At 36.7% G+C, this 20,513-nt stretch overlaps 1 protein-coding gene across 1 annotated transcript in view; it reads right to left on the minus strand.

Annotated features, from left to right (window-relative positions):
- Nucleotides 1–20,513, minus strand: part of PDE7B (phosphodiesterase 7B) — a 176,360-nt gene that overhangs the window by 133,705 nt on the left and 22,142 nt on the right. The window lies entirely within an intron of this gene.

Genomic DNA, 20,513 nt, shown 5'->3' on the forward strand with positions numbered 1-20,513 from the left:
TTTAGGCTGTGATATCTTTGGAAGCTTACGGATGTCACCTTACAATGGTGTGATGGCTATGAACGGTCTAACTGAAACTAAACAAAGCTGAAATTCAATGTCATCTTGATCCTGCTTATCCTTTATACATTATATCACACTAAAGCAGGGAATTTCAAAACAGTAAATTGCTATAATCCCAATGGAAATTCAAGGATGGAGAATTTCCTGTCCTTTGATATTTAAAATCAGAAATGCTGATGTTTTCTTTCAGCTTACTTTTATTGGTTTTTCATAATACTTGAAACAATACTTAAAATAAATATTTTATAATTTTGTTCCTGAACATTTTCACAAAACAAACACAAGATATCACAACCTTGTCTACTCTGTTGGCCTTCGCCACAAGTGTCCAGGACATGAGTGTCTCCACCCACCAACCAGCTAAATAAAGCATTAAAATGGTATTTTAAAAGGGAAAATCAGGAGTGTGCAAGGACTACTTGAGAACCCATAAGAAGAGATAATGGGGAAAGTATGCTTTTAGAGGGTTCTTCAACAATCTTTACCAAAACCATAAGACACAGTGAAAACTCAAGGCTTCTTTTATAAAGAACAGCAGTTACTAAAAAATGCTTAGCTCTTTGTAGCTAGACCAGGCACAGTGAAGTAGCCACAAAAGTATCTCTCTAAATCTTTTCCCAACCATCTTTTAAAATTTTGTCTAACCATCATTTTAAATCCTGGCAACCCGCATCTTACATCTGGGAGACCTGATATCTGTCACTCAGCAAAAAGAAACAACTATCTTACCTCACCTCCCACAGAGATTACTAACAAAGAACACCAATAGCCTTTATACCAAAACACTGGTACTTTCAAAGCCTGCCAGAAACACTATCCCATGCAACATCACAATAAAGAAGCTTTGCTCCCAAAGAAGAGAGAGCATTAGCAAGCCTTTGAAGAAGCACTTCTCATTGACCAGTCACATCAGTGGGCTACGCTTCCAGAACACTAAAATGACCAGATATGTTGGCCTTCTTCCAAATAAGAAAGGGTTAACATATTTTCAAACCACTTTACACCTTATTCAAAATGAAAGGAAAATGTTTTGCCCAGAATACAGGATATACATGAACAAATGCAAATTTACATGTGAAAACATGAGCAAGCTACAGACTCAGTTCTTCAGTTCATAATACAGCTATCCTCCTGAAGAGCAAACCAAGTGACAGCACAAGCTCTGCATTACAAAAGAGGCGAACAACAGCAGATCAGACAAGTCTTTGGAGAGAATTTAGAAAAAGGACCTGAAACAAGAATTTAAATTCATGCTTTCATCGAAAGTACTTAAAATATCTCATAATCACAAACTACAATACTTTTCTATATAGTCTTTTTACATCAGTTTTCAGGAGCTGATCAGTGATTTCATCAGGAACAAACTATTATCTGGAAAATTATTCTTTGCACATATTCCAGTAAAACATAATTATTTTCTGAACTTTCCATTTTGGACATTAAAGTGTTGTCTATATTAGCAAATTAATGATATCGGGAACCGTTCTTTTAGGCCAACAGGCGCAGAAGAGTTCACATCCATTATATTAACTTCTGTTAGTCTCCAAAACAGTGGCTGCAACCAAAATGCTACTGAGTCCTTGCCCAATGTGGACTCCTCAAACTGAACCATGAATTCTTTGTAAAAGTCCTAGTCAGTCCTGTCCAAGAACACACCCAGTTATTGATAATGATTTGATCATATAATTGGCAAATTCCAGGACTTTTTCTAATATTACTTTATTAATTATTGTGGGCTGGAGTGGGGTTTGTCTCACCCTGTTTTAAGTGCCTGCAGCTGAGTAGCTACCGCAGTCTCGCTCCATGACAGTCAGTGGCAGTTTTGTTTGCAGTGCACACTTCAGGGGTCCGTTTAAGGATGAAATGGAGTACCCTATAACTGTCTGTTTCCCTCTGCAGACTAAAAGCAGCCCACAGCCCACAGTGACAAATGAAGTGAGACCAAGTTCACCTGAGGATGAAATTGCTGTGAATCAAATCAAACCTCATGGATTAGTACAGTCCACACAATTGCTAAAATAAAGAACCCTGAAACTGGGTGAATTACTGTGAAACTGCTTGTTCCTGTAAGCCTGGCAAGAAAGCCAAGCTCAGAGTCTCCCTTTCCCTGTTTACAGTGTGAGGTTTCTCTGTTTAATTACCTCACAGAGATGTTGTGAGGCCCACCTACATAATGTTTGCAAAGTAATGTTTGTAGACCACTGTATGGTACACAAAAAGTAGGCAGGTGAGCTGGGCACTGAGGCGGAGATGGAACAGGCGACTGAGCTCTGGATTCCTACACTTCTCTTCACTCCTCTGGTAGCTTTTGCACTGTGGCTGCAGACATTTAGATAGCACAGCCTTCAAATTAATTAATTATTTTCTTGGAATAAAGTGTATTTAGGACTCCCATATAAGACAACTGTTTACAGAGGGCTTTACAAGTTGCTGCTGTTTTCTACTTCATGTTATGTCCTGGCATTTGCACACAGAGTGGCATGGATTTTCCAGTTAGTACTCAACCTTGGACAGTTTTAGCTCCCAAGGAAACTGCTTAGGAAATATGTGTGAAAACAGCACTCTTAAGAGAAATATTGTTACTGAATTGTAACAATCCTTACCACTGACTACTACACTGATATGTACGCACGTGTGGAGGAATTCACTGTAGGCTCATAGCAATCAGGGAAAACCAGACCATCTAGCATGAATGGTGGCTGTTTAAGCAGGGCACAATATTGCTACTGTTACAGACAGCTGAGAGGAAGTCTTAGAGGTGTATCGTAGTCCACTGACTGCACACTTCTGTTTGACAGCTTTGAAAGAGGCCAGCGAGAAAAATCTACACCTATTAAGCAGTGGCAAACATTGCTTCTCTCTGGGGAACAGTGAGAGTTGGGAGACAAAAATTCAGTTACCTTAACCATTCTCTTCCAGAAAACAAAAATATCCTACAATTTAAAGCTCCATTTTACCTTCTCTATATTGGCTTGAATGCATTAAAAGAGCTGAAATTGCAGAAAGCTGGCCTATGGCTTTTGAATCCTGAGAGTCTAAGCAGACAGACACACAGTTATAATCTCTGCATATCTCCCATTTAGGCTGTTTGGTTCAATTTAGTCCCAGAATAAGCTAGCCTCTTGCTGGCATCAGAGCACTTGCAAAATGTTCTCAGCACAGGAATGTAATGCTGGTGCAAATCCAATTTAAAGCACGCAGTCCAGAGGTGTGAGCTCTCCTCCCTTGCTTTCACTAATAATCACACTAGGCAGCCTTCTCTGTTATTTCTTGTTGTATATGCTGTTATGATACAACTTCTGTGCTTTAAAACCAGTAAGCATGGTCAGGTTACTCTTCAGGAGATGACAAGAGGGAGAAGGCTCCCTGCATCGCCAAGTGCTTCAAAGAAGGATTTGACTTCTTTGAGAGTTTAGGATGGTACCAGCTGTTGATGGTAGTTAACACGGCACACAAAGGAGGCTGAATTCACGCTGGGTTTAACTTCCCCGAATTAACAGAACTGCAGCAAAATGAGTTTAGTTTGACTTGCTATTAATAGTATCTATAAAATTTGATGCATACTCTAGAAAGCATTTAATTTACACAGGTTATAGTGTTAACTATCACACCCAGCACGTACATCACACTTCTACCCTGAAAAACTATCAATGCTCCTAGGATACTAATTATTTTTACTGATTATAGACATCACGGTTCCTGTTCATTTGTGCAACTGTTGAAATCTGCAAAGATGTCGGTATTGCTATTTCTTATTTGCAATAAGAATAAACTGTCCATTAATGAAGGTGCAGATATTGATGTCACACACTGAATATGATGTGAGAGGAAAGCAAAAAGAGCATAAATAAAGACAAAACATTTGTGGAGAGTTTGAAAACGTGAAAAAATAGCTTGTTCCTAGAAAAGATAAATCCTTCAAAATTAAAAAATACACAAAATTTTTATTTTCTAAAAGGAATTTTTTTCTAAGAGTAAGAAAAGTATTATGAAGAATACATTTAGCATAAAGAAAGAATTGCTGTGGAGAGTATTTGAAAAAGTAGCAAAATGTTTACTTTTGAGTAAGAAAAGGTATAATTTCAGAAATAGAGTTGTGCTTAAATGGTTGTTTGCTCGTTGACTTCTTTTTAATTTGGGAAAATTTAAATTACTGAAAATGGAAATCTCACTATGCAAAAAAAGAAAGTTGTATCTGCAGGAATTAGAATCTGACGATCTGTCATCAAAGCAATGTCTCACTTATACTGAAAATGTAATAGCTGAGACAGGTTACTTGCCCATAGCTGCTGTCCTTTAAGATATAAATTCTTGTAATAGTTGCCCACAAATACACAAAAAAGTGACTGTTAGTTTGCAAATAATGCTGTGCACCAGTCTTTGTCCCTCCTTCTTTGAGCTCTGATACTTCTGGAAAATAGTATGAATTGGTGAGAGAGTGAGATAAGTTAAAAGACTGTGAATGTGCATATTGACAACATATCACTAAATTTTTCCATAACTTGTTATTTTCTTGTTTAGACCCAATTTGCTATTTGCCTCTGATTTGCTATTTGCCTCTGATTTCAAAGGTCAGTTAAATTTAATATGCAGTAGAGCCAAATCAGGTCCTTCATCTCTATACTACTTTACCTAGGAATTTAATAGTTTGGGTTTTAAAAAAAAAAATGTTGCTGTTATTTAGTAGAATGTTACATGTTCATACTTGTTCAGGCTGTATTTCTTCTGTTGTTCCACAGCTCTGGAGTCATTTCCCAAATCTTTTTGTTCAATTATTTTCCTTTAGTTTCCTTTGTCTATAGACTGCTCTAGATTTCTGCTCTAGATTAGATTTCTCCTAATACTATCGTCCTCCATCCTTTCCTTAGTATGTTTTTCTTCTATCTCCACTATCTGATTCTCATATTTATCTTTTACCAACTTTGACATAAACTAACACAAATTGCTCCAGAAACTGATGTCCTGTCATTAGTTTAAATCCTGTCTTTAGTTTAAAGAAACTGCAGCAGACCACAAATGTACAGAAGGTGCTATGGTAGAACAGCTGAAATTTGCATACGTGAACGTGCCATCATCAAATCCCCCGCTCTGTAACTTTTTGACAGCAACTTTTCCTCTTTCCTTAAAGATGCACTTCTGGGTATATTTATCATTGCTAAGCAGTTTGCTGCCTGTCTTCAAGGGTGTGCTGACAAATGGACATGAACTTGGACCTTCCTCAAAGAAGAGATTTCTAGGTTTGAACATGAAAGGGAAGGCAAAGAGGTGTTATTTGCTGAGCCAGCTTTGAACAGAGGTATTCCTGAGAGATGACAGTGGTGACAAAATACAAGACTTTTGAAAGTGACTTTTTAGCACTTGTTCGTAAACTGGCTGTGATTTCAACAGCTGGTTTTACTGAACTAGATGGAATCATCTGCAGAAAATCTCTGCCTGTCTCATGTGGGAATACCTCATTTGAGAACTGAAATGGGCCTTAGGGCCCGCATGCCCTAAAGGTTTGTGCTTAAGGCTTATATAAATATACATAAATATCTCATCCAAAACCAACATGGCTGCCTAATGTGCCACAAAAGGGATGAAAATATGTGAGTGCCCCTTCTTTTACTGCAGATAATGGCCAGCTCAGGATATCAAACACAGTTAAGCTACTGGAGTGAAGAGTCAAGGACTGGTTTGCAACAGGGAAAGAGTAAAAGTGCAACATTTGGCACTCACGGCACTATCACCTGGGAAAAGAAAGGCTGGGGTTTAGATTCCTGATTCTGCTTAGTATTTTGTACTAATTAGCTATTAACCAATAAAGACTACAGATCCTTTGGTCTTTCTCTCCTAACACCATTGTCCAAACCATGAGGACAGAGAACACTGCTGACTCTTACCATTGGTCCTGATCCACTCAATCTTTAATGGCACTAGGCAAAGAACAAATTCGAGAGATCATATGGACCATATGCATACTCCAAACTGCATGTGATCTGGGGGTTGGCAAGGTAGGAGATACCAGCCTGTCATGCACCAAATCACTGCTCTTAGCAGTAGGCCCTTAGTACAAGATCATATAGAATTGGCTTCAATATAGCAGGGATGGTGTTGTAATGTCAGTCACCTGTTTATATAAAGAAATCTGAAAATGATTTTTCAGTTTCTCAACAGGGGCAGGATCAACAAGCAAAATGAGTTGCACTGTGTGCCTTGGACAGAAACATTTGCATGAGCCTTTGAAAAGGGGGATGTTCAAGAAAGACTTTTATTGTTACTTATCCTATTTGCCATCTGAAAGTGCTGTTGTCTCAGTTTGTAAGTGGCCCAGTTTATGAAAGCCTCAAAAACAAAAATTGAAGAGAATCAGCCCTTTTTACTAGCATATTGAAATGCTTTCAGATATTTTTCAGCTAGAAATCCATGCTCTGGAAAGATTTAGAGGCAAAACAATTGTATATGATAAAGGGAAAGCAAAAGTAGTCATTAGAGCTGTGGGCAGCACAGGCATTTTAGCAGTTACTTAGCAACTTTTAAGCAGCCACATTTGGGGAAATAGTTAAGGAAGAGTTTGGTGAGGCAGATGGATACAAAATTTAGAAATAAATAAATAAAGGATCACTAGAATGTTTGTCTACTAATAATGGGAAAGGGCAGTTGCACAATATTCAGGCTTTCAGCTCCTATAAGAAACACAATCCCTACGGAATAAATTTCGTAAAAGCCCACTGTAGAGTAAAGGTGAGTGCTGATATTTGGAAGTATTCAGCAGCTGATCCTGTTCAGATCAACACTGTTATTCTCCAGAAAGATGCTGCAAGGAACTCTCTTCAATAAAACTAAAATGTTACTGCTAAAACATTGTTTTACTTGCATTTCCCATACTACATATGTATTACTGGGTAAAACCTGTGAGAATATGTTTCCATGGTAGATGCTTCACAAAATAAAGCTGTACTGTACTTTTGTTTTCCACTGACAACATCTTGGAAGTTGGGAGATATGCCAGTAATCATGAGGCGGTTACGTTGTTGAGATAAACCACAAAGACTTTGAAAGCTTCTGCTATGTAATTTTTCTGCAATTGTAGTTAACAATTTAGTTTCCATAGTAGCATTTACCTATTCTTACCACAGCTGTTGACCTGATTTATTAATAAAAGAAATAAGCACAAGTAAGCAACAGTCAAGCGAAAGTTGTGGAGTTCCAAGCAAGCTGTGGGGAAGGAACGAGCTGCATTTGGTCACCAGTGAGCTTTCACAAAAAACAAGACCTATCTAGGACTAATGCTTCATAGAACCGTAGAATTATTCAGGTTGGAAAAGACCTCCAAGAATACCAAGTCCAATGTTTGATCAAGTACGACCATGACCACCAGCCCACATTTCAGACAACAGCAAAGCGTCATTAGTTACTCGTTTTTCGAACACTTCCAGAGATGGTGACTCCACTCTTCCCTGGGGAGCCTGTTCCAGTGTTTAATCACTCTTTTCTCTATGAAAGCATTGGAACTTTTAAAATTATTTCTCCATTGGATACAAACTTGTTCTATGTTCATTTCATCCACTGTTTGGCATTAAACCTAACATTGGAAAAGTAGTTACATGTGCCATTTATGATTTTTTTTTTTTTTTTAAGAAAAACTCTTTTCCTGTGGTTGCTGGTACCACAGATTTTTTTATTAGAATGTAAACTTTAACAGAAATTCCACATCTTATCAGACTCTGGTTGATGGAAGTCTCTTCCCATGGCTTTCTGGGGTGGTTTCAAACAAAATACACAATTTTCTTACTAAAAGACAGTGAAAGCTCACATCAAGCACAGATTGTATTCTTGTACCGATAAATTTAATATAATAAATATTATATAATTATTAAATAATAATTGATACTAAATTAATTAATATATTAAATAAGCACATAAGGGCTTTCTTTTTCACCACAAAAATGTCTGTTGTTCAGGTGCAATGTATTTACATGCATCCATAAAGAAATCATCTACGTAGAAGCGAACCTATTGCAGAGGACAAGAAAGAAGAAACCTAATTTGTTTCATTATAAAGACTGTGAAGAAGGACAAAGAGAAAAAAAGTTGCTTACAATCAGATTCAACTTATTTGAATTGTACACAACAGGAACAAATGCAGGTCAAGAACCACGAGACAATCTTGGAAGAGCAAGTGCATGAGGGTCTTATAATACATTCCCTTCTAAGCTGTAAAAACCTGTGGCAAAATATTTCACACAAGTTGCGTGGCTAGTTTGCATAGATTACAGAAGTTCACCAGTGTTTCCTTTATCCCAACTCACTGCAGGTCTCAGCCCTGGTAACAGACAATACAGATTCCAGTTTAGGCTTGAATTGTTTTTTCTTCTATAAAAAGAATTATAGAAGATAATTCTGAGATAAAAGTACATAATAAATCTTTGCTAAAATAATATCGCAAAGTATGTAATGTCATTGAAGACTGTTGAATACGTATTGATGTTGAAGTGGCATTAAGGCAACCTTAAACCCTTATATTTTCTAAGGAAATGTCATTGCTTTCAAGCTTGTCAAGTTTGTCGCTGCCACCAAGTTGGAATTTTTGCCTTTATGACTTAAATGTTGCTTAGTCTCATTTAAAAAACATCTAACGACATATGGAAGTTAAAGGTACAGTAACAGGAAAAATGTGAAAAAGATACACATGGAAATATTGATGTGTACATTGTTTCTGGACTCAGTTGATGGCAATGTTAACTGGAGATGTGGTGCTGCAACTATTCAGATATAATCAAAACATGTAAGAGCAAAGGCAATACAGTATACACTTGTAAACCTAAAGGCAGGAGGTTCTGCCAATTATTGGTTCTGTCTTCATGTCTGCATATTTGGGATGAAACTTATTTCTTCCAGAAATCTTTTCAGTCTTAACAATTATTGACATACAAACACCACAAATCTTAGATTAAGATACTTTGTAGATTCAAAGAGCCTTATTTGCTTTGCCACCAGAGGCTTCTAATCACTGATGGTTTACTGCAACACTGTATGGAAAAAATGCACACCATATTGGAGCAACCAGAAAGACAGCACTCACTTAGAAAACTGACTAGATTCTAGATGTAAATTTACCAATTGTAAATCTTACGACTTTTTTTTTTTTTTGATTCAGACTGCTATGTACTATTGCTAGTGCCTGAATTATTTTACAATGTGCTCTTTATGACAGGAAATCAAAATTCTATCCATATAGTATGATGTGATCTGTCATTTTTCTTCATATGAGATTATGCCTGCTAGCATGTGTCTGTCTTTTACATACAGATGAAACAAAAACCAGACAGAAGCCATGAGATCCTCACTTTTTTTTCTGTCTGAACTGAAGCACAAATGGAAAATGGAATTGAAGATTCAAAATCAAAATGGAACTTTGGGGAAAAAGAAGGTGTAGCAAAGGGGAAAATGTTAATTGAAATCACACATGAACTTCTGAAAACATTTTTGGTTTGTGTTTTAGTTTACTATTGATCTCATGGTATTTGGGTTAATCAGGAAAGATTTCTCCTTGAGAGTAGATTCTCTCCAAAGGCGGCATGATTTTGATGAACCACAAACTATTCACCCTTGTCCTCCAAAGTGCACCTCAGTGAGGCATTTGTTATCATCTTCTAAACTAAACTCATCTTCTCAGCTGCGACAGTGTTATCACCACTCTCCAAACTAGGTTTTACACTGTAGTATGAGGCCCATGACACCACTCCAAAGCACGTCTGGGCTGTATATTTCTCCGCCTTATTTTTAACTCATAAGAACAAGTTGCAGTATGGTGTAAGAGCTTCAGAGCATGACCACACTGATTATTAGTCAAAGTTATAAGATAAGCAACTAATTTACTTTATCACAGAGGAGGTAAAACAACAGGTGTTATCTTTAAACAAGCTACGCCAGATAAAATAATATGCACTGTACATCTGATACTTATGTTCTATCTCTAGCAGAGCTTCTAGATTCCTTCTTGCAAGAGATCACTCATCTAGGAGAACCAGAAATTTCCTTATCTGGCTGGCCAAGATGTCAGAGTGATGCTTTGTAAAAGAATCATCAGCATATTGCACAGCATGTGGCTGTGGGCTTAATTACCACAGGATACCTTATCTGGAACACCTCTTTAGAACAGCGGTTCTAATCTTGACTTGTGGTCCTATGATTATACCTTCCCCATTGTCCCTAATAAAACTATCTTTACTTGGTGTAGATAGAGGCATTGAAAACTGTTAATCAAATGTAGAGAAAATCCTATTCATTCAATTATAAAGAACAGTGATACCTGAGAATCTAATTGTCAGAACAACCACTTCCCTGAATATTCAGCACATAAAAATACCAAAGTTTTATCCACCTGGCATTCCAAAACTAATCCGTTCTGCAACATTTTGCCTTAACAGAAACAACTTGCATTACTTACATACATTTTACACATGAATATAGATGTATTCAGCACGATTAAATTTTTTTCTAAATTCAGATAATCTCAAAAGTTTATAGAACCTAACATTACAATAAATAGGGCAAACTTGTAAGTAGGATATTATGCCTATCAGTATCAGGTAACCCCATTACCTGCCTGAGTTTTATTTCTGGTGAAAGAATCAATCATTCTTCTGCTCCTTGTCATGAAGATATGGGATAATTATAATATGACAGTGACTTAGAAGTGGTCTAGAGGAGTAAATTTTGTCCCCACAAACTTTTTAGAAGACTTTTGCTAGGAATCTTACAAAAAGGAGTCTTCCCAGTCTTGCCTTAAAAGAATGCCTATCCTTCATGTTTTCTAATTCTAGTGTTGTCTTGGTGTCAGAGGAGCACTTCTGGTTTTTTATAAATTGGCCAATGTTGCTTTTTCAGCTCTGAAATTTCTATAGTAAATATTTGGAGAAAAAAATATAAAGCCTGCCAGAAAAATTGTTCAGCATTTCAATATATCCACATAAATATAGTACAGCTTGTATATACTCCATTTAGTTTCAAGCAGAAGCAATCATAGCACATGATTTCAAATCTGATCTGTCATTTTTTCTTGACTGTGAACCTTGACATAGACTTAAAGGTCTTTTCCAACCTAAATGATTCTATTTTATGATTTTCTCCTTCTAACAGCAGGAATAGTATGCTAGAGACCCAATGTTTCCATGCTGAAGAACGAACATGGGGAGTGCTTGGTAAGTGTATAGTACTTATACTTTATACATGGGAACTGATTGTTTACCATGAAATGCAATCTTAATAGAAAAATAAAATATTGATGAAGAATCTTATTAACTTGTACAAAGACAGATTAAATAAAAACTTGTAAAACTTCAAGCAAGAAGAGCACTGCCCATGCAAAAGGCAACCACTAAGTATTAAACTTCGGTAAAGAGTTATCAAGCATTACTCTTAGGCACCCCGACAGGTAAATGTCAAAATAGAGAAGAAGTCCTCAAGCAGCATAACTAGTATCGTAAAAAAGAGTTAACTGTGAGGTTAATTTTGAAATATATTCATTGAGAAATAGTAAAAACCTGTTTATTTTCCACTTAACATTAGGTTGTTTGCTACAAGACATGCTCAAGTGTATTTCCCATTTTAATTGTCTGATGCAATAGACTTTCCTTCTTTGTGGAGAGTTCTGGCAATGAAGATATGTGTATTCTAAGTATTTTTAATGTCAGCATTTTTCAGCCAAGTATGACTACCTGTTTTTCTCACTGTTGCTGTTACTTTTCTCTCTGCTGTTTCTCTCTGTTCCAACACAGACATGCTGGATGAAAGTAAGTAATTGTAAAACAATTCTTAGAAGTGAAGTATCCAGAAGTATGTGCCTCCTCACTATGACAATGACAGCAAAATCTTTTTTGAGTATACCAAAATAATAGCTCCAGAGTATAGCTATTTATCAGAAGCATAAAATGGTGCTTATTCTATTTGTTTGACCACATTTATTTCATGCAACGAAACCACAATAAGGGAAACATTTCATAACACCACATCTCTGCTGAATCCCTGAAGGCAGGGGAAACTGGCTTGAGTCAGAAACCCGCTGTTTACAGCAGCTGAGAAAAGTAGGGTAAAAGCAGAAGTGCTCTGCAGTCAAAAGACCTGTCTGTCAAACAGAATTCCAAGGAAGGGAATCATAGGTGCTGTTACCAGATATTCAAGGACAGACTATGTAAGCATGAGAGAAAACCACTCAGACTGCAACAGGCCAAGTGATTCAAGAGCTTTCATGTAACTACTTGTCATTTAAGAGTTTGTATGAAAATAATTCTGCTGCATATATCTACAGATGGAGATCTTTCTCTAAACAAAACACTGGAGTTTATAGACTCCAAGTCAGTGGCAGAAAAATCAATGCAAAATAAATTCTATAAAATAGAATAAGGGTTAAAAAATGAAGAGGAAACAATTGGAGCCCTTGTGTGACACAGCAGTATTCTTTGGTGTTGCTATTCCTTTGTTAATCAGGAAAAGAGCAAAATGACACCACTTAACTTCACTCCAGAAAGGCATAGAAACACCATTGAGCTGATAGCTATCTAGTCAGGCCTTTAAACAAAGGAATCTATTTTTTATGATCACATTTGCATACCTTATTCAACCATGTGTTTGCCCATGTCCATATTACACATAAACACTGTCTTTTTGTAGTGATAGACGACATTCCACTGTGAGTTAGAATATTATAATATATGGCAAATCCTTACCAAAACGGTACATATTTAAGTAATACAATTGCAATAAAAACACTGCTCTTTAGTTTAATACGTAAGTAACTGTGCTTACTTCAACCTCCAGGTTTTTCCGATATTACAGAAATTTTATCGGAAAGTGCCACACTGAGTTTTTATAGTTAAACAACTGCAATAAAGTGGTGGTGGTTTCTATTTTCAATCTTCGACTTTCTGATTGTGCTCCAGTAGCACAGTGTTATGCTTGGTTTCATCACTGTAAAAATCTGCTGAATTGTTACAAACCAAAATGATGAAATAAAATATAATATTTCCAAGTTAATTCATGAACACAAAAGCAAACTGTCTTAACAACCAAACATTCAGATCTTGTCAAACAAAAAATTCTGCCAACAAAATTTAAATGACAATGTTTTAAATTTGTTAAAATTATTCTTCCCACTCAAACAAAAGTTTTGAAATTACTTTCTTGAGGAAAATAATTTCTTTTTTTTCTATCACCTCTCTGTTTTGTTTCATGTTTTTCATTAATAATCTTTTCCCAATTAAAAAAAAATTAAGAAGTGCTGTTGGTATTTCTTATGCAAATTTAAACAAGCAGAAAAACTATTTCAGTAATTTCTTTTTTTAATCCCATTTTGCTTTTTTCTCTCCTATCCTTTCCAAATAGCAAAGTGCCAAAAGGAGAGATTAGGAAAAAGAAAAAAAGTCCTGAAAATTAAGAACATCTTTACATGAAATGTGGGAGTTTTTTCCAAAATAGATTTTTTTTTTTTGTTTCAAAAACGAGAATCATGCAAAAAACTTCATTGGCCAAAATTGTGATTTGCAAAGAAATATTGGAAAACATCAGCTGCTCTCAATAGAATTTCTTTACATTTGTCTCCATTTCTTATTTGGAAATAATAACTATACATTATTTCTTGCAAATATTTTATTTAGCTGGTCTCTTCTTTGTAAATCTGTTGACCAAAGAGTTAAGAAGTTTTGGGAAAGGAATGATGGTGACCTGTGGTGGAGGGCACTGACTGGTTCAAAACTGCTCCAAGCAGCTGAGGCTTCATGGAGTTCCAAGGAATTGCAACCACTTACAACAGATCTAAATATATCTGCATCTGAAAGGTTCCTATTACTAAAATAATCATACTTCAAACAAAGCTGGGGGTTTGTCATGATTTCTATACCTGGACAGTTTAATTACAGCACTCCTCTGAGCCCTCCTTGACAAGAGCCAAAACTAGTCTGGTCCCCACCTGTGAGAGAAAATGTTTTACTTTTCAGTTTTCTGATGAAGAAAGAAAAAAGTTCAAAGCAAACAGACCATTTGCAGTAAAATCTTTCATCAAAATATAATAGTGAGCAGTTGTGCTATGTGAAAACATTTCTATGACTGAGCAGCGGCTATGCTATGCATGGACCATAGACAGGATCCTTTGCCTTTTTCTACTTCTATCCACCTTCACACAAAAAATAACAAAAAGAAGGTGATTTTTTTAAAGAGTTTACCTTTTGCTAAAAAAAAGTAATGCAAAATTCTTAAAATAATGCCATGTAGGTAAGGTGTCAACCCAAGCAGATATATAAATTGTCATAGGTTAGTATCATATTCTTCTGGGCTGGCTCTATAAAAAACCTAAAGCCAGAAAAAGCTTTAGGAAAGCAAAACAAGAGTTGTTCCTAACACATTCCCTCAGCCACCGGTTTAGCTAGAGGCAGAACATAGTAGTACCAGGGCTGCTCTGCACAGGAATTCAGGAGAAAGTTAACTGGGCTGGTGTGTTTGGGGGTCCTTGAAGTTTACAATTATTCACAATTAACAGAAAACCCGCAAACAAATGGTATCAGGTTAGAGACCCTTCTGCTTTGTAAATAATTTTACTAAAGACAAGGAACAGATATTGAGGTAAAGAAACAGAACAGGGAGAGCAAACCTGCCCTGGTAAGTAGCTGTTGTGGTTTAGTAATGATATTCTCCAGTTTAGTACTCCCATTAAAAGCAGAAGCCACTCATAAGCCCTCCACCCCTCCCACCCCTGGTCCCCTGCAGAGCTCTAGAGGGGGGAATTGGAGACGTGAAAGGTAAAAATTGTGGGTTAAGATAAGAACAACTTACTGGAAACAGCAATGAGATAGGAAAATGAAAAGTAACAGGAACAAAACTGAGGATATAGGGTGCAAGGAAAGGAATGATTCACATGGAAACCCCCTGACAACAGACAATCCCAGATGGCTCCCTCTGCTGCGCTAACTCAACCAGAGGGAAACTCCTTCTCCCTGAAAGTAACTCCCTTCCTCCCACCTCTGGCAATGACATTAGGTGGTATAGAATAACCTCCAAGTTCTGCTACTGCAAAAATTAACTCTGTCCTGTCTGGAACCAGGACATTAGCTGTCCCCTCTCTGGAATCTGGCAACACGGGGATTTCCTGAGTAGGCGCAGCTGGGCCATCTTGTTTAGCAGCATTTAATGGATCTATTTTGCAGGAATTTGCATTGTCCATCTTTGAACTTACTTGTATTTTTGACCTCCTCAACATCCTGTGAAAATGAGTTCTCCAATTTAATTATGCACTGTATGAAAAAGTACTTCCTTTTCTCTTAACTCTGCTGTCCAACGTTCTCATTTTGGGTTCCCTAATTCCTGTCTTATGAAAAATAGTGAATTTTCATACCTTTTAAAACTTCTAGACCTCTATTGAATCTTTCCCTTTCTTAGTGATCACACTTCTCCCACTCCATTGCTTTTTTTGAACTGTAATCCAAATCCATTTACAGGCATAGTAATGCTCAACAAACCCTACTAGAACCAGAGAAGATTGGCTGTATTCTGGCTGAACTGGCTGCCTGACCTTGTCATGGCAATAAAAACGTGGCTAGGATGACTGTTTTATTTAACAAGCTTTTCTCTGAGAATGTAGAATGCCAATACCTATCACCATTTCTCTCCACAAAGGAGCTTTCATATAGAAGAGGTTTCACATTTCAATACCAGAGTGCACTCTGGTCCTTGGAAACAACTTCACTTTTAACTTTATGCTACAATTTGGGGGGAAGCAGAGCGCTACTTTTCCCTCATTTCTTTAACATGTTACCAAATTACAAGATAAGGAAGACAACCTCTGAAAAAACAGGGCCAAATTCCATCCTCACTTGTACTTAAATAATACCTTTTTGATTTCTACAAAGTTACAAATTCCGAGTCAGCGCCTAACTCGGTGTTTGGGGGGACACTCTTCCCTTTTTATTTTGGGCAAGTGTTCCTGGTAAGTCACTATTCTAGCTTTAACTGGAATTACTATGGCAGTTCATTTATATAGGTTTGAAATTATTTTCTACAAGCAATATTTGTCTCTGAATTTACATGACATTTCTGGCATCAGCTACACAAGTATGCCATAAAACTGGTTTATTTACAGAACTTTCACCCCCCCGTCAACACACAGCTGCAACAGAACGGAAGGCAGACAAATACAGCCTATTTGTGAGTCTCTTGAGAGACATGCATTAATCACTAAGCCCGATATGAAAAGGTACAACTGACTTCTTAACCACTTTCTCTACTACAGACCACATTTCATTTATACTACTGACATGTCTGAAACATATGTTCTTGGAAAGAGGGTGAAATTGTCAACAAGCACAAATATTAAAGCAATTTCTTTCTCATTGCTAAGGAACCTGGGCTGAGTAATTATCAACTGCTTCTGTCATCAACTTTAAAGAAAGCTATATTGAAGTAGATGTGCATGTGGAAATTAAATGTGTTCCTGGAACTAACTGTAGCATCTACTTGAGAGACAAGCTGCCATAAACCAAGTTTTGGGAACTTTCTGCTGTAACACTAAAAATGGAGAAATCTGGAAGAGCAACAGCATCAGCTTATTTCGCTGCAAAATACATGGACATGACATCTCACTGACGTAGAATACAGAAAGCAGAAAAAGAAGAGAAAAAGGAGATACTGAGATCATGAAACAAAATTTACTACAAGGAGTGAAGATACGAAAGAAATGTGAGCAAGAATAAGTGTGAATGGGAAATGCTGCCAATCTTATGGAAGGAACTGTGTCGAAAGTTTAGGTACAATACCTGTCAAAATTGACTGAATTTGAGAATACAAATTTAACAAAATAAAAACCCAATGCAGCAGCAAGAACACACATTGGCTATAACAAAGCAGATAAGGCTGGTATTTGACACAGAAAATGGGAAAACAGGAATGTGGTAAATTTGTGGGTGATGCAGAATCATCATAAATTCTACATTACATGAAGTAAAAGGGGAGGTAGTTCTTGGAAGAGAGCTGGAAAAGAGGAATCAGAAAAGAGGAACTGGCTGCATTTCACAGAAAATCTGATTAGCAATCACCTGTAGCTTCTTGAAAGTAGAAGATGATGATGAATTAGGGAAGAAGAACAACAAACCTAAGGCAATCTTCAGTGCAGCCGTACAAATACCTACATAGTCATGTAGAATGAAATTAAGTCTTTAGTGTAAATTAGAGTTGTTTTCATGTTTAAAATCTGTAGACAGTGGAGGCAAAATGTTTATATGAAAAAAATATAAAGGCCTAGAAATTCAATCCTGCTAAAAAAAAATCTAAAGTTTCATCAACTTCAAAACAAAAATATGTATGGCAAAAAAAAAATTCACACCCTTCTATGCTACTTCCTCTCTCTAAATTTGCCTCAGATTTTAGCCTTGGAGTGGCAAAATATCCATCATAGGAATCATATCAACACATCAAGAGTGAAGTCATGAATATCAGGTCATATACAGATGGTGAAAGATTCCTCTAAACCCACATCAGTAAATGAGGACTCAATATCCCTGATTTGTGAACATGTAAGAACTAAATGCACTGCCTGAGTCACAAAATGCTAGCTTCATCCTATCACCTGCATATGTCCCCTGTGTAATGCACCAACATCACTTCAACCACTTCACTCAGCTGCCATTCCATTAGTAGTTCTCATGAAGACCTTAAGCACTGGGCTATACAATGAAGATGGAAACTGGATAAGAAGATTAAATAGAAGTACAATGCTGTGTATCACTCATACTTCACACTACCTTCTCAAACAGTTCTCTTAAGGATCCCAGCACATGCTGATCAGAAAGGATGACAAGACAGACCTTGTCCCTCAACAGAAGAAAAAAAATCCCTCTATGATTCTCTGAAGGTATTTTGGCAAGAAGAAACATTCCTTCTGTAATACAGAAACTGGTCATAATCAAAGACATTTAAAGTTTCTGTCAAATCAGTTTAGGAAATGGGACTCAATTTTCATATGTCTAAGAGAAGCTTATCTGCTAATGTAATCAATGCCATTTCAGTTCCAAATACAAGTGCAAAACTTCTATATACTGGACGAAGTTGACATTTCAGCTACTGATTTACTTAGCTGCTCATTTACACCTTTGCTGCCTCATTCAATGTCAGATCATTTCTAAGTGATGAAGATGCAAAATAACATTTAAAAAATAGGCTCCTCAAAACCTTCATGCTACTACTTTTCCCACCACATTATTTCAGACTTAAAGTAAGCAAGGATTATGCCATATTATAATTATATTTTTAACTGACTGAGTGGCATGTAGGACATAATTTCCTTTTAGTTATAGAATGACAGTTCTCCAGTAATAGAGCATTAGGATCTCCATGGGTAAATGGAGAAGGGTAATGAAGTAATTTGTTTCTTTTTTATTCATCTCTTTTGATGTGGTGCTTAGGTACATGGTTTAGTGGTGGATTTGGCAGTACCGGGTTAATGGCTGGACTCAATCACTTAGGTCTTTATCAACCTAAATGATTGGTTCTGTGTCGTGAGTACTTCTAAGGTTTTGGCCAAAATCTGTTGAGTACCTATTAATGGCACAGGTAGCTGAGGTCATCATGAAGGGCAGTACAGATGCTCTGTCTTTGAGTAGACACTTCTGCATGGTTAATGACAACTAGCTTTGGCACAGCTAAGGGTGACCTGGCAGGAAAGAATCACTCTCAGCTGTAGCATGTGTTATATCCCGAGATATTAGGAAACAAAACAAATTCTGCAGCACCTCTTCCAATTTTTTCCTTCTAGTTAAGAATGTGGTGATATATAACACAGATCCTTTTTAGAGGAATTTATTTCCAGATCTCTGCTTGATTTCCGATAAAAAAGATGTCTTTGTAAAACAAGTGCATGTGTTCCCAGATTATTCCACCTTGTTCTCTGTTATATCTTTGCCCTAAAAGTACAGGAATTTTTCTTGTTTCTGCATAGCTATGTCTATCTCATTACTAAGTCTCTTTATGTCACCTAGAGATGTGCAGTACCTGACTTGCTATTCCTGTGTCCAAGTTCTGTGTCTCTTCACTCTGTCGCAAACAATGAAGATGATGTTTCCTTCAACTGACAAGAGCAAAGTGCGTTTAATGTATATTTAAGGTTGCCAGTCACATTGATTGACACAATGGACTGCCAGAAGCATTAACTTACACGTTAAAAGGTGTACATTTATTCTGTTGGTTTAATCTTATAGTAAGACAAGTACCACAGATCATGAATCATTTACGCTTGCCAGGACCTTTCAAATCAATAGTAACCTTCTCTGATCTGCTACTTCGAACTGGATGAGTTCATAAAGCTGTATTCAGTCTAAATCCACAATGGACATTGTTTAGAGGCTACTTTAAACAGCCATACAGTATTAAAAAAATCAAGAAGGAGATGTTTTCTTTGGCATCTGAAGAAGCACTGCCTGTCACTCATTCTGAAGGGTTTCTTTACTTTTTCAGAAATATCATACTGGAAGATCTTTAGGGAACATCCTTGTAGCACTGAAAATATTTTAATAACATATTATTATTAGAGCCCTTCAGCAAGCATTGCAGATCACATCTCCTTCCTAAAACAAAAAAAAATTAAAGAAAAAAACTGTCAGTTGAAATAAAAATAAAAGCACAGTAGTCTGTGAGATATGATTTGGCACTGGACTCGTGAGTACACTACAGCAGTGAGCGCAACAGTTAGAAAGAGTGAAAAATCCAACCATCCCCCAGAGTCATTAGGTGCTTAGGCTGCAGCAATAAATAGATGAACTAACTAAATAAGTGAATTAGACTGCAGCCCTTTTTGGAAAAATATATGTCTAATGACTTTGATGAGAAAACATCAACATACATTTGCAAAGTGTTTGCAGATTATACAATAAGGTACCAGTAGAAGATCCTATTCCCTTGAGAAATTTCCAGACCAGTTCTTCTCATAGCAAATAGAGCAAACAAGATCCCTCACTTCCAAGTTCTCAACAAAGCTTGAATACAAGTATTTTCAGATTCTGCCTTTTTTTTTTTTCTGTGCAATCTTATAAAGATAATATACAAGCAGTAGTAGTCACTATAGCGTCTAATTCTGATTATGCAGTCTGTTTTCTAATTAGTGGATACAGCTAGCCAACATAGGAAGAAGATAATCTTATGAAAAGAATCATGAGGATGCAAGATTTCAGTAAAACTCTACCTCGATTTGCTGGAATGATTCTTTTTTCAGGATCTCCTCTTCCATCTGCAACATGCATGATCAAATTATGGGAGCCATATTATCTTTAGCCCTTCAAACTAAACAACACACACTTTCTCTATAGTAAGATCTTAGATTCAAATTTAGTCCCACACATTAAAGGAAAAAATAAGTATTTTGTGCAAACACTGTGTGTGTATGTATGTGTGGGAGGTATTTTGCAATGTGAATGCAGCTGTTGCTTTGTGAG

Source organism: Chiroxiphia lanceolata, chromosome 3 (assembly GCF_009829145.1).
Source record: "Chiroxiphia lanceolata isolate bChiLan1 chromosome 3, bChiLan1.pri, whole genome shotgun sequence".
In the NCBI taxonomy this organism is placed as follows: domain Eukaryota; kingdom Metazoa; phylum Chordata; class Aves; order Passeriformes; family Pipridae; genus Chiroxiphia; species Chiroxiphia lanceolata.